Below are 15662 nucleotides of genomic sequence, written 5' to 3' on the forward strand. Positions count from 1 at the left end.
GCCCAACCCAGGACCTAGAGAGAACTAAAGGAAAAACTGATATAAGATGTTCCTACTGTCTGGTCTGAAGATATCCCCAGACCTGGCCAAGCATATGCCCCCGATCATAGTACAAATGACCTCAGGAGCCATGACCATCTGGGTTAAACAGTACCATATTAGCTCAGAGGCCAGAGAAGGGATCAATTTCTGCATCAGATGCCTCCTCGAGGTAGGCATGCTCACTCTGTACCAGTCAACCTGCAATACTCCTTTATTCCCAGTTCAAAACCAGGGAGCCCAAGACTACAGATGGGTAGAGGATTCAAGGGATGTGGACAAGTGGATAGAAACTGTTCACCCAACTATTACTAATCCCTACCCTCTGCTGAGCGTGCTGCTCCCTGGGCATAAGGTCCATACTGTGCTGGATTTAAAAGATCCATTCCTCTGTAAAACCTAAGTCATCCCATCTTTGCATTGAATGGGCCAATCTTGAACTGGGGATATCAGGACAAATGACCTGGACCCAATTACCTTAGGGTAAGAGAATTCCAGATTTCCCCCACCATCTTTGATGGGGCTCTTAGTTTCCACAGAAGTAACCAACAGTTACCTTACTCCAATACATTGATAACTTATTATTGGCTGCCAAGGATAAGGAGAGCAGTTTAGAGGCTATTCAAGGATTCTTAAGGATTCTGGCTCAATTAGGCTGCTGGGACTCTAAAAAGAAAGCTCAGCTTTGTACACCTCAGATCACCTATTTGGGTGATTTGAGTAAGTAGTCAAAAGCCTGCAAGAAGCCATAATGAGAATCCTCACTCTAATCACAAAGAAGCAAGTTAGAGAACTCTTGGGGGCCGTGTGTCAGGTATTGCCATCTCTAGATACCTGGTTTGCTGAAATTGCCAGGCCTTTGTATTCAGTCACAGTGGAGGCAAGACCCCTTGGAATGGACTGAAGAACCTGAACAGTCTTTTAAAAGCTTAACGGAGGCTCTTGTGAAGGCTCCCGCCTTAACTCTCCCAATGTTACCAAGCCCTTGCATCATGTTCATGTTCATGAAAGAAAGGATATTGCTACTGGAGTCCCGACCCAAACCCTGGGGCTTCGGGAAAAGTCAGTAGCCCTATATTGAACAAAAGACTGGCTTCAGTAGCTTCAGGGTAGCCAGCCTGCCTGCAGGCCTTAGTGACTACAGCAGTTCCTGTGAAGGACCAAACTACTCTGGAAATACCCCACCTGCACTTTTTCCCATAAAAGAGGCCTGAAAAGCTTCCTCATCACCGTCCTCTCGATTCCTGCTTTAGGGAGACAGCAAGTAAAGCTCGCTCAGTAAAGTGTGTACCACAAATTAGGTTGGTGGTCTTTACTCTTTACTAAGAGTCATTCTTTTTTAGTTCTTTTAATTTCTTAGATTTTTTTTCTATCTGAATAACTCTCATTGCCATTACTGTAAGATTATTGACTTTTGGGAAGTTATAGTTACCTTGGCTTCTCACATTACTTGTATTTTTGCACCAGGACTTGTACATGTATAGAGAAGTTATTGGTTGAGTTCTTTTATTTCTTCAATATTTATTTATTATACTCTCGGTAGCATGAATCTTAAATGGTCTTATTAATAAAAACAAACCCAGGGCCTGGTATTGGGGTGAATGCTGGAAGATCAGAGAAGCAGAGCAAGCCACAGCTTCCTCACCTCGCCAGTTCCTCAGAGGATGCTGTTTCTTCAGACTACAAGCCTCTGAGTCCTCATCTGAATGAATCTCAACTGAACTGCTTCTCGAAAGCCTGAAAGCTTAATCAGCCAAAAGCTTCTAGTTTCTGGTCTTCACGCCTTATATATTTTTCTGCTTTCTGCCATCACTCCCTGGGATTAAAGGCTCACTTCCTGGGATTTAAGGCATGTGTGCCACCATTTTCTGGCCTCTGTATCTAGTAGCTGTTCTGTTCTCTGACCTCAAATAAGTTTATTAGGGTGCACAATATTTTGGGGAACACAATACCACCACAACTCTTTTTCCTTTCAAAGCAAGTGTTTGTCTTATTCAAGGGGAACGAGGTTGTAGCATTATGGTGCTCTTTCCTGTGTGATAATGGCAGTTGGGGCACCAGACTCTAATCCAGGTCCTTCCGAGTTTTATTTTCACCAACTCTACTTTCTCTCTATGGTCCTCTGACAGGCCAAACTAGCTCTGATGCCCAGAGTGCCTGCAGGCCCAACAGAGGTAGAGTGAGGCATGTTGAACTATCATTATAGACAGAGGTGGGAGGCACCTACCTCATCCAGATCCTGAGTGGACTGATGCACTTACTTCATTCTGACCTCATGGGGCATCATGTGAGGCTAGAGGCTGGACAAACACCCTGACCTTCCCACAGTGACAGGCAGGGCAGAAGCCTTGTGAGTATGAAGTCTTCTGGGCACTGGACAGAGCCAGAGCATCCTGGGCACTCAATCCTCACTGAGGTGACAGGCAACGCTTGAGCCCCACAGATATGCTGGCCTGATTGGAGCGATGTATAGGGCTACAACGTCCCAGGTATACAGTTCTGGCGGAGCAGTAGGCAGGGGTTGTCCTGTCTGTCAGTTCAGGCAGCTGTCACAAGACACCTAAACAGAGTGCTTATACACAACAGAAACTTGTTCCGAGTCCTGGGAACTGGAGATTTTGTGTAGCTTTGAGTTCCCTTACTGACTCATAAGTTTCTACATTATCAAGCATGATGAAAGCCACATTTTTGTCACGGCTGTTGGTTTGCCCAGATCTCTTGTACTTGAACCAAATCTTCGTGTTTAAAAGATACAGATTTTCATTACCCTCATAAAGTGATTTTCTCATTTTTCAGTACAATTTGGATGGGAAATCAAGTTTTCAGACTGACAGAGCCTCATTTTAAATCTCCTAAATGAAACTTCACCAGGGATGAGGAGAAGTGGTAACTATTTTCAGCAAACCCTACCAGCCTTCGCCACCACAACCAGCTGGTAAGTGTATTTTAAACACAAACTTCTAGATCCCCAAACAATAGAATGTCTTACTTCAAAAAAGGAAAGACTATTAACTAGGGATGATCAATTTGATTGCTGTATTGCTATTGAATCTAAAATTGTTAAGATATAACCAGTTTTAGGTCTGGGAAGTCCTATCATAAACTCAGATTTCTGTCTCCTTAGAATGATTTCAACTACTAACTTTTACTAGAGACACCCCAAGATTTGGGATTGACTCTTTTATTCAAATTATACAGTAATAATTAATAACAGTTCTCACGGCACTGGAGGCTGGTTGCACCAACTGTTCATAATTACAGTACTATGTGAAAGCAGCAGAAGAGAGAGTGAATGTGCTTGCTTCCTGTTGGTGACCTGTCTGCCCTCCCATGAGGCTGGAGAACAGTGACTACTGCCCCCAACACAGCACAGTAAGAAACCAAGTCTGCAAACACTGTCAAATCAAGTGGCAGCCTTCTAGAGAGCCTCTAGATGGATGGATTCTATCCTTCTTCTGTGAACTACAACCTAACTTGATCAGAAAACAAGCTGAAGTACTGGCAGTTTGCTTTTATGGAGAGTCTCAGCTAATCACATTAGCCAAGCATGAGTCACACATGGCCAATCGTTAGATGGAACCAGACTGAATTAAGACAGACTGTTAGTTCCTACCTCCATTTTATACCCATTGCTTCTCTTACCTGTCTATCAATGTTACCATCCACAGGGAAACTTCAGACCCTTTCTGCATTTACTGTGGGTCTGGGGCTGCCCAGCTATTCTATACTTAATCTCTTTTTTAAAATTGTTTTCCTGTTTATACCATTGGCCTTCAGACTTCTTGCAGGTGGGAAGGTAGTGAACCCCGGTGTTTAGGGTACTGCTGCTGAGTATTCTATTAATTCCAGTCAGAAGCATCTGGGTGAAGGTGTCCTGTTTTACAAAATAGGAGATGCAATCTCAGGCCAGGGAAGGCAATGGAAGGGGCATTCCTCTCCCTTGTGTGCTCTCTCTCTCTCCACCAACATGTCTTCCCAAGCCTGCTCCCATATCCTCTTACAAGGACAGCTGTGGCCTACTCCAAGCCCCACTGCCAGGACACCTTTGATTCTACTAACCGTGGGAGCGCTCCTGTCCATACAGATTACTGTGAAGGTCCAGCATGAGCAGCACATGCGATTGGGTGGAGTGAGGGGAGTTCAGGAAGCTCAGGGGGTGAAGAGCTGCTTCTGAGCCAGAAAGAAGAAAAGAAAGAGAGGAGAATGCATGGGGGGAAGTGTTAGACATTTGCATTTTCAAATGGTATTATTTTCCATGTTGCAATTAGGTTCAATTTAAAAGTATTCATTATTATTCTGTTTCCTGCTGAGTGTGTGCCAAAGCTACAGCTCATTCTACCCCCTCCTCCAGGTCCTAAGAGACACCCTTGGGGACTCTGGTTTGCAGGAGAGCTTGGGATGCTTCTGTACTTGCTTAGAGATCACAGCAGAGAGACTGAGGCTGCTGTGGGCCCAGTTCTTTCTGACTGGCTGAGTGAGCAAGGCAGCATTCCTTCTCGACGCTGCATCTCTAACATCTTGGGCATCTCTAACATCTTGGGTTCTCTAAGGCAATTCAGGCTTCACCTTCACAGCTTCACATAATGGCCTCTCTACTGGGCCTCCATTCAGACACATGCCAGGCCTCAGTGGCTTTATTCTATAACCCCTTTCTTCTATTCTATTCTCAACTCTAAAGCAGAACCAAGTGCTGCTGCTTACTGGGGCTGGAACATGGCCCCCTCGTTCAGTCACATCTTCACCAACTTTCTGTTTTCCATGATTCCTTCACTGCCTAAGCTTGGCTATCCTGATACTTGCTCTGTAGGCCAGGTTGGCCTCAAATTCAGATATCCACCAGCCTCTGCCTTCCTAGTGTTGGGATTAAAGATGTGCCCTACCGTACCCAGCTCTAAGCTTTCTTTAGTTCCTTTTCTTTTTTTTTTCCCAAAGATTTATTTATTTATTATGTATACAATATTTGCATGTGTCCCTGCAGGCCAGAAGAGGGCACCAGATCTTATTACAAGTGGTTGTGAGCCCCCATGTGGTTGCTGGGAATTGAACTCAGGACCTCTGGAAGAGCAGTCGGTGCTCTTAACCACTGAGCCATCTCTCCAGCCCTCTTTAGTTCCTTTTCACAAGTTGGAAACTTAACTGGGTGGGGTCTTGCCCTGGGGTCACCACTTCCTTGATTCCATTTCTTAATCCACTTATCTCCTTGAACACAGGACTTAGCTCCATTCCACTTCCTCTTTTTCTCCTCAAAATTTTCATGTTGCAATTTACCCTGCTCAGTTTGCTTCCTTTCATTATAAATTTTCATTAGAGTTACCACTAAAACCACGTGACAGAGTCTATGTTAGGCTGTTTTGAGATTTCTTTTGCCAACAGAATTAATTTGAAACTCTTCACTGTAGTCTCAGGCAAACTCTTCAGACAAAGGCAAAAGGCAGCCACATTCTTCACCAAAATATCGCAAGAATGATTTTAGGAAACATACTAAAATTCTTTTCCTCTGAGACTTCTTGAGTGAGTCAAATAACTCTTAGCACTTCTGTCAATTTGGGGAAATAGTACCAATGACAGTCTGTTTCCTGGTGTTCAAGTGCACACCACACATACAACAGCAAAGTATTAATTCAGCCATGGCACTCAGTGTCCGGGTGTGATGTGAGAAGAGAACAGGTTATGGCTGAGGCCACAGCAGCACTCCCGCTGCAGCCAATCTCCTTACAGACACCCACAGGCCTCCTACTGAGACGCTGTCTGTGGATCTCCAGCTGACAGACTTCAGGTGTCGTGTCAGGATTTAATGGCCCTCCATCATGCTCCCCATCCTGCCTTCTGCCTAGGGATCAGAGAACCTGGCTGCAGGTCCCCACCACGAAATGCCCCCTCTTCCTCCTGGGTCTATAAGAAGGACCCCCTCCCCTGGGCCTGATTCTCATGAGGGCCCCACCATACTGTCTATTTCTGACTCTGAGGCCTGAACTCTTCTCAGAGTTCTTGCTCTGCTGTTGTCTGTCTGTCCACAGCATTAATAACTCTTCTAATAGACTTCATACCCCCAACACTCTGCCTCAGTTTCCCCTTGAGCCCCACATATAAGACCTTCTGTCAGATCTTAACTAGAAGAATTATCTAAATGTGGGGGCTATTTTATTTTTTTTATCTGAATAGCAATGACTAGAAATGGCAGAATAATTTCACTGGCCATTTTATACATTCACAATCCAGACATAATGTATGCTATATAAACAAGAGCACTTATTGGTCACTTTATATCTATTAGGAATATACATATAACTGTAAACTTAAAAAAATTGAATTAGTGTTTTGCCTACTTGTGTATATACATACCACATGTATGCAGTTCTTGAGGAGGCCTGAAGAGGGGATCTGATTCCCTGGAACTGGAGTTACAGATGGTTGGGGTTACCATATGGGTGCTGGGATTGAACCTGGGCCCTCTGGAAGAGCAGCCAGTGCTCTTAATATCTGAGCCATTTCTTCAATCCCTAACTCTGAAAACTTTTACATGTGTACAAAGTTTATATATACAATAGACATAATTTCTGGCAGGAAAATCATCTTAAAACAGTTAATTATAAAGTGGCCATTTGAAAGACTTTAACATAAGTAGGTATGGAAGTGAACCCTAACTTTGCTAGGAAACAGTTTTCTGGGTAGCAAAAATCAGTCAAAAACATAAACAGCTTAATAAAACATACAATCTAGATAACTGTACAAGGTACACATACACCAACTCAGATATTAAATTATCTGATCTTGTAGCATTATTTATAACAAAATGTATTGTCTCTTAGTGATATGCTATCTTATCATTAGAATTAATCTTAGCACAGCCTTACTATCCAATAATAAAATTAGCACTCCTTAACATTGACAAAATATGTGTATTTTATATGGAGCAGAGCCCAGAAACCATACAAAAATACCTATATAAAAAGAGATGTTTTAAATCTACCTAGCAAAAATCAGTTTAGATGTTCTCTGAGCATTTTAACAATTTAATCATCCTTTAAGTGAAAGACATTAGCTGTCTATCTTCTGGGTAAGATATAACAACATTGCCTTTTTACTACTGTACACAGAGTCAAATGTGCCCTGATCCTGGAAGTTTATGAGGATTGCATCTTTTGAATTCCCATCAAGAAAAAGGAAATACAACATAAAGACCTTGGACTCCACACATAGCCACCATTCCACGTGTGTAATAGCCTTAACACTAATCCCACATTTGTCACCTGCAATTGATAATATTCCTTATAAAAAATAAACTCATTACAGGATTTTCAAGAGCTGTCTCATTTTGCAAATCTTATAAGGAGAATTTTCCCCTGCAAGGACAGATTAACTTTGTCCCCATGCTGCTTTAGACACAAAATGACACAAAGAGCAATTATATTAATGCAAAGTGCACTTTTTGGATAACTCATCACCATGAGTTTATAAGGGACTGATCACTTAGAAGTCTCCCTAGGAGATGCCAAGAAAATGCACACTTACTGTTCTCCATGGCTACATAAATCATAGTTGCGTTCTCCTGAGCACCCTTGTTTCTGTGTCCCAAATGGCTTAACAGAACCCAGCTGCTCAGAAAAGCCTCAAAGACAAACACACTTCAGCCTTCTGTAGAGGGTAGCCATTCCAGCATTGGCCTGGAAGTTCCAACCCCCATTGAGGCTTCGGTAATGGTCACACCCACAAGGCAGGGCCTAGAGAGGATGCTCTAGACCCAGGATCCAAAGGAGGAGGATCTCTTGGTGCCCAGACCCTGGACACTGGAGGTAGACCGAACAGAGTTCTCCAGAGAACACTGCTGGACTGCACCATACCTTTGCCAGACCCTACAATCTACCTATCCCTTCATTTGTAAGTTACGCCACAAAATAAACCTCCCTTTTAACTATGTGGAGTGGCCTTAATAATTTCACCAATAGCCTTCCTTGTCATTCTCAGATGCCCTGATAGCTAGCAGAAATCTAAGAACTCCAAGGTGCACAAGTGGAGAGAGACTTAACAAGGTTCAGCATTTTGGGGAGTCCAAACGTTCATTTTTTGTTCGTTAAATAAAGACAAAAGGCAGTTAATAGTGACCGGGGCTGAGTAGTCTTTGCAATAAAATGCCTTCAGCTGCTGTTCCAACCATTGGACCTTGTCTCCCTATCTAAGACCAGCTTGTTGTGAGTGGATGACACACCAAATGTCATTTTCCCTGGGGTGACTGATGCCAGGGTTGTTGGAGTGAGAGCCCAGGCCATGGCATTCCTAACAGGTTAGACTTAGCTGCCTTGCTGCAATAGACCAGTTAAAAAGATCAAATAGTCAAAAGTAGAGAAAGGGAATTCATGCAAGTGATCACAGAGAGGTTTGCTGAGCCCCAACTTGTCTTCCATGCCCTGGCATGAGGTTTAGGTCTAAGCGTAGCTCAAGGGTATGCATAGCTGAGCAGTCCTAGTCAAGGCATGGACCAACTGATGACTGACTCATCTTCATATCAGCCCCTGCCTCTCCTGCAAGCTGCTCTGATGAGGTATGAGATCTGCATGGACTCTTTCTGGGGAACAAGCCCCTTATTTGCCAGACCTCATGGCCCAGCTTTTTCATTCCCCATCATGAGATGCCTATGAAATTCCAATTCCTTCCATTCTAGTAGTCTGGTAGCTCTGGGGAGGTGGGATCACACAACTGTCTCCTAAGAATATCTTCACCTGATAGTTCAAGTACAATTTGAGGGAATTTGGTGAGCTGAGACCTAGAAGGTCAAATGGTGGCTTTCTTTATAACATGAAGTATCCAAGTGGGCACATTACAGTTTGAGGGAAAGGCTTGGATATGAGCCTACCAGAGGAAATGTTGGATTTAGGTCCTGTGAGCAAAAATAACCAAGTAGTGGGGCTGACCACTTGAGTATGTGATGTTCATTGCAAGTCATAAGTTGTCAAAGTCAGATGAACACCGACATGGTCACTTCTACATCCTGGCAGAGTTATGGAGAACCAGCCTAGAGCCCAGCTCTCAGGGACCCAAGTCTGTAGCATGAATCTTAAAGGTACTTATTAATAAAATCAAACCCGGGGCCAGTTATTGGGGTGAATGCTGGAAGATCAGAGAGACAGAACATGCCACAGGTTCCTCACCTCGCCAATTCATCAGCTGGTCTAGTTTCCTTAGACTGCAAGCTTCTGAGTCCTCATCCAAATAGATCTCAGCTGAACTGTGGTGCTCCAAAGCCTAAAAGCTTAACCAGCCAAATGCCTAACTAGCCAAATGCTTAACCAGCCAAATGCTGCTAGTTTCTGGTCTTCACGCCTTATATATCTTCCTACTTTCTGCTGTCACTCCCTGGGATTAAAGGCTCTCTTTCTGGGATTAAAGGTATGAGTCACCATGCCTGGCTGTTTCCAATGTGGCTTTGAACTCAGAGATCCAGAGGTATTCCTGTCTCTGAAATGCTAGGATTAAAGATGTGTGCTACCACTGCCTATTCTCATGTTTAATATTGTGGCCGTCCTGTTCTCTGACCCCAGATAAGTTTATTTTGGGGAACACACAATATTTCAGGGAACACAATACCACCACATAAGTCCTGTTGGTAACTCAAAAGTGGATCTTCTCTGTAAATCACTTTCAGGAGCTTTTCATTCCAGGAATACCAGGCTAACAGGCAGGCCTCAAACTTCTAAGAAAAGCAAAATGAACCGAAAAAGGCCTTTTCTGAGGGGCTGCCTTTGCAGTTCTGCCATGAGCTAACTGGGAGCACACTGCCTTTCCCTAGAGGAGTCTTCATCTGCCAGGACCCAAAGCCACATGGGCAGAAAGCTGGTATAGTTAGTACCCTGTAATGGGATGCCAAGAACCCAGGTGGTACCCAAACTAACCAAGTGCCCCATGAAGGCACAGGTAGGAAGTCATACTCTGACCCTAACAAGTGACCAGAACCTACTTCCTTCTCTGAGATGAGCTGCCCTCTATTGGAGAATGGGAGTGAACTGAGAGTTCCTGTCCAATCTGTCTAGAAGAAAAGAAGTAAACCTGTGGCTACAGGAAGACTCCCAGGCAAGATCTGGGCTACTGTGGACATAGATCTCTACTGTAAATGTAGATCTTTACTGTGAACATTGATCTCTTCTACTGTGGACATGGATCTCTACTGTAGACATAGATTTCTACTGTGGGCATGGATCTGTCTCTACTGTGGACATGGATCTCTCTCTCTCTACTGTAGACATGGATATCTCTATTGTGGACATGAGTATCTGCTGTGGACATGGATCTCTCTCTACTATGGACATGAATCTCTCTACTGTGGACATGGATCTCTCTCTACTGTGGATATGGATCTCTCTCAATTGTGGGCATGAGTCTCTGCTGTGGACATGGCTCTCTCTCTACTGTGGACATGAGTCTCTACTGTGGACAAGAGTCTCTCTCTACTATGGACATGAATCTCTCCACTGTGGACATGAATCTCTCTCTACTGTGGGCTTGGATCTGTCTCTACTGTGGACATGGATCTCTCTCTCTACTGTAGACATGGATATCTCTATTGTGGACATGAGTATCTGCTGTGGACATGGATCTCTCTCTACTATGGACATGAATCTCTCTCTACTGTGGACATGGATCTCTCTCTACTGTGGATATGGATCTCTCTCAATTGTGGGCATGAGTCTCTGCTGTGGACATGGCTCTCTCTCTACTGTGGACATGAGTCTCTACTGTGGACAAGAGTCTCTCTCTACTATGGACATGAATCTCTCCACTGTGGACATGAATCTCTCTCTACTGTGGACATGGCTCTCTCTCTACTGTGAACATGGATCTCTGTCTATTGTGGACATAAATCTCTCTCTACTGCGGACATGAATCTCTCTCTACTGTGGACATGGATCTCTCTCTACTATGGACATGGATCTCTCCACTGTGGACATGGATCTCTCTCTACTGTGGACATGAATCTCTCTCTACTGTGAACATGAATCTCTCTCTACTGTGGACATGAGTCTCTGCTGTGAACATGGATCTCTCTCTACTGTGGACATGAATCTCTCTCTACTGTGGACATGGATCTCTCTCTACTGTGGACATGAATCTCTCTCTACTGTGAACATGAATCTCTCTCTACTGTGGACATGAGTCTCTGCTGTGAACATGGATTTCTCTCTACTGTGGGCATGAATCTCTCTCTACTGTGGACATGAATCTCTCTCTACTGTGGACATGAGTCTCTCTCTACTATGGACATGAATCTCTACACTGTGGACATGGCTCTCTCTCTACTGTGAACATGGATCTCTCTCTATTGTAGACATGAATCTCTCTCTACTGTGGACATGGATCTCTCTCCATAATGTCATTCTCAACTATGAACCTTGAGGAACTCACTGACTCAGTTCCTGACCTCAGCAGAGAGCATAAAGCTTTGCCTCACAAAACTGCCCAAGTAATGAATATGCTTGTCACTAGAATCCAGCAGAGAATGATTTGAAGACATTAGAGGAAAATCCTGTTTAATGTCCAGATAAGAAAATGCTTTTTGAATAAGATGCAGAGGAAAAAAGGTGTTTTCTTTAGCAGCACATACACTAAAACAGAATGATACAGAGGAGATGAGTGTGGACCCTATGCAAGAACAGCATGCAAATTCATGAAGCATTTCATTTTCTTAAATGGAAAAGTTTTTTTAAGAATGAAAGAAGTGGGAGGAGTTGGAGGAGGGAAAACTGTAATCAGACAGAACATAGTGTATGAAAAAAATCTATTTTTAATTTTAAAAATTTAAAAGACACACACTATAGGGGAAGGAGTTGATTTGATTAAAATAAAAAAAACTGCTAGGTGAAAATGATCAATGACAAAATGTTGTGAGTAGTCATAGGTTGGGGAAGGTCCCATGGGACACTGCTGAACAGGACACTGTAAAGGAGTCCTACAACTCAGGCATGGAAAGGCTACCAACCTAAATAACAAATGGATAGTCTCCGAGGACTGACCTAGAAGGCACACACAGGGCAAATTCAGGAGGACATATCCACAGAGCAATGGAAGACAATGGTTTGCAAAGGGGACTTGTAAAGGGTCATATAAAGCAGTCACCCTCAGTTGCATGAGTCACAGGTGATGCCAGTCTCCCCAGACAGGCTGGACATCTGACCTTGCAGAAGCATTTTCTCTGCCAGGCTGTAGTGGTCTCTGCAGGTCTCTGGCCTTGTTCCCAGACATTGTTCTTACCGCCAGGTGTATCTAGGTGAGATCACAGCTCACCTAGAGTTTGTTTCTTTGGGTATTTTCTTATTAGAGTTTTACATACATGACTCCACTTGAATTCTTATAAACGTTCACAGGATAAATAACTAAATAAAGACTCTGAAAATGTAACAAGAAACTCACAGGAGAAGAAACAGCCAGAGTTCTCTGCCTCCCCCCCCAAACTAACCCACAAATGCACAAAATGTTCAATGTTCACCATCATTAATTAGTAGAGAGTAAATGAAAGCAAGGTTCTATTTGTCAGTTAGCACTTCACAAAACTAGTAATGTCTGACCACATATGGGTGCTAGGGTGATGTGGAGCATCAAGAACCCATAGATATGGAGAATGTAAGCAGGCTCGATTGCTTTGGACTTGTGAATCTCTCTATCTTGAGTACACCATAGGAAAATCTTGAGCAACTGTATCAGAGAAAGGTATTTACAGGTACTATAGGAATTGTTGGGGGTACCTTCAAACTGGAAAGCAGCTCAACTGCCCATCAACTGGCCAATGCATGGATCAACAAACTCTGACACAAAGGCCATGAGCCTGGACATCTGTCACCTGGGGACATCTGTCACTCCAGGATCCCCATCAGATGCCCAGATAGGAGGATGTAGGTCCTTTACATCCAATGCTATAGTGTTTGCATGTAGCTGTGTATTTATACCTATAGACTGAGTCATCTCTGGATAATTTATGATATCTAATGCATTGCAAATGCTGTGAGAGTACCTCATACTGCTATTTCCAGGAGATAAATGGTAAGGAAAGAAATTCTGTGATCATCACAGATGGCTTTCCTCCCTGAATTTCTTGATCTTGATTAAGTCCTCAGATGTGGAACTCACAGGCACAGGGGAACAGGTATGCTCAAGTGTTGAGGATCCTACAGGCACCACTGCAATTACTCACATCCACCATTAGGCAGAGAAAACTGCCATAGAGCAAATAAAAAAGATCTCTTGTCAGGCGTCTTCATTAGAGTGACATCATCTTTAAACCCTAGGTGGCAATCCTTAACACACTGCTATGATGCCCGGGAAAACAGGGCAACCTGATAGTCCACCTACTTCCCTAAGATCGTTTAGATGGCTATCTGTGGTGATATTGTGTTACCCAAAATACTGTGTACCCTAATAAACTTATCTGGAGCCAGAGAACAGAACAGCCACTAGATATAGAGGCCAGAAAATGGTGGCACACACACCTTTAATCCTAGCATTCCAAAGGCAGAGATCCATCTGTATCTCTGTGAGTTCAAAGCCACACTGGAAACAACCAGGCATGGTGACACACACCTTTAATCCCAGGCAGGGAGGGCAGGAAGCAGAAAGGTATATAAGGTGTGAGGACCAGGAACTAGGGCCTGGTTAAGCTTTTAGCAGCAGTTCAACTGAGATCCACTCAGATGAGGACACAGAGGATTCCAGTTTGAGTAAACAAGATCAGCTGAGGAACTGGCAAGGTGAGGTTAGCTGTACCTGGTTCTGTTTCTCTGATCTTGCAGCATTCACCCCAATACCTGGCTCTGGGTTTGTTTTTAATTAATAAGACCTTTTAAGATTCATGTTACAGTTATCCAAAATGCTTCATTGTGGGAGCAGACAATGTGGGCTCCAAGCAGATCAGCAGATTGGCATGTCCCTGAGAGGAAAGGCTATGGTACTGATGAGAAAGAAGCCGAGGATGTACATTGCTATCCAGGGGCATCTGTAAACTTCCCAGCTCTGGAGAAACTGCTGCCTCCTAGCTGGGGAAATGTGAGCTTTATGTTCACCCATGAAGACCTCACTGACCTCAGGGATATGCTGCTGGACAGTAAAGTGCAGGCTGCTGCCCATGCTGGTGCCATCACCCCGTGTGAGGTCACTGTGCCAGCCCAGAACACTGACTGGTCTGGGTGGAAGAAGAAGACTTCTTTCTTCCAAGCCTTTAGGCATCTCCTTTCAAATCTCCAGGGGCACTGCTGAACTTCTGGGTGCTGGTAAAGACAGAGACAAAGTGAGAGCCAGCAAAGCCACACTGAGGCACATACTGAGCATTTCCCCTTCTTTTTTGGGCTGATCATCCAGCAGGTGTTAGACAGTGACAGCATCTACAGCCTGGAAGTGCATGACATCACAGAGCAGACTTTGCACTCTGGATTCCTAGAGGGTGTCTGAAATGCCGCCAATGTTGGTCTGCATGTTGGTTACCCAACTATCATGACACCCTATCATCAGTGGGTACAAGCAGGTCCTGGCTTTGTCTGTGGAGACTGAGAACACCTGCCCACTTGCTGAAAAGGTCAAGGCCTTCTTGGTTGATGCATTTGCACCACGACTGCTGTTCCTATAGCTCCTGCAGCCCCAGTCAAGACTGAAGGCAATGGAGAGGGGTCAGATGAGGACATGCCATTTGTTCTCTGAGTAATCTCCTCAAAGCAAACAACTCAGCCAGTTCAACTGGAGAGACATGGGAATAATAGCTTACTTCTCAGGAGAAGAGGAAGGGAGGAGCCATGGCTGTGTTCTAATAAAGCTTCACTTTTAAAAATAGTATAATAACATATATTGAAAATGTTACAGGACAATGGATGAGTACGAAGCACATATTTTAGAGCTAAAGGAGTCAACGACAAGAAAACACAGACCATTGAGTTGATCTATAGAAACTCCCAAGCTGTGCAAGCTAAGCTGCATTGTTATGGAGTATCATAATAAAAACATGAACACAAACATCAGGATCTTCCTTCTCTTTAGCAGCATACAGAGAGCCACACTATTGAGAACAGCAGAAAGCCTTCTGAATCACTGGCCTCTGTTTGATTTGCTGGTCTGGGACTTGGGACCCAGGATGCTCCATGGAACACTGTTCACCAAGCTGCCTATCTGTGCCATGTACAGAGTGTACGTTCCCAGATAGGGACTAATTTTCACATGTGAAAACTTGTATAAAAATGAAAGACCTGTGACCATTAATTCTCACATGTTCTCTTGCACCCATTAGAGGTGTTTGAGGACCAGGAAAGCCAGAAAAGAGATATGGAGCTGTGACAAAGGGGAAGAAGTGGTCTGAGGTCATTCTTCAGGGAAGGAAGAGGAAGCTTTTAGCTCACAGCTTTGATATCAGAGGGAAGCTAAGGTTATGTTTAGTCTAGTGTCTCAACCAGAAGCTATTGGTTAGTGGCAGCCACGTAAGCCTCCTTGGACTTCTCTGACGCCAATTTGGGGGTTTTAAAGGGTTTTTTCCCTAGTTACAAATGCTGGATCTTCCCAATATTAGGAATGACTCACAGAAGATGCTACATGTGTACATAGGCATTTCTATGAATATTGAACATGTGCATGTTCATGTTTCTGCAAGCATAGCTACATGC

General features: G+C 43.9%; 1 non-coding gene and 1 pseudogene across 1 annotated transcript; both read left to right on the forward strand.

Annotated features, from left to right (window-relative positions):
- Positions 1-8510: 8510 nt before the first annotated feature.
- On the forward strand, positions 8511-14641 carry LOC118584686 (annotated as a pseudogene).
- Positions 11610-11715, forward strand: LOC118584917. Its single transcript, XR_004945087.1, has one exon. It is a non-coding gene; the product is annotated as a U6 spliceosomal RNA (small nuclear RNA).
- Positions 14642-15662: the final 1021 nt, after the last annotated feature.

The sequence above is a fragment of the Onychomys torridus genome, chromosome 5 (assembly GCF_903995425.1).
Source record: "Onychomys torridus chromosome 5, mOncTor1.1, whole genome shotgun sequence".
In the NCBI taxonomy this organism is placed as follows: domain Eukaryota; kingdom Metazoa; phylum Chordata; class Mammalia; order Rodentia; family Cricetidae; genus Onychomys; species Onychomys torridus.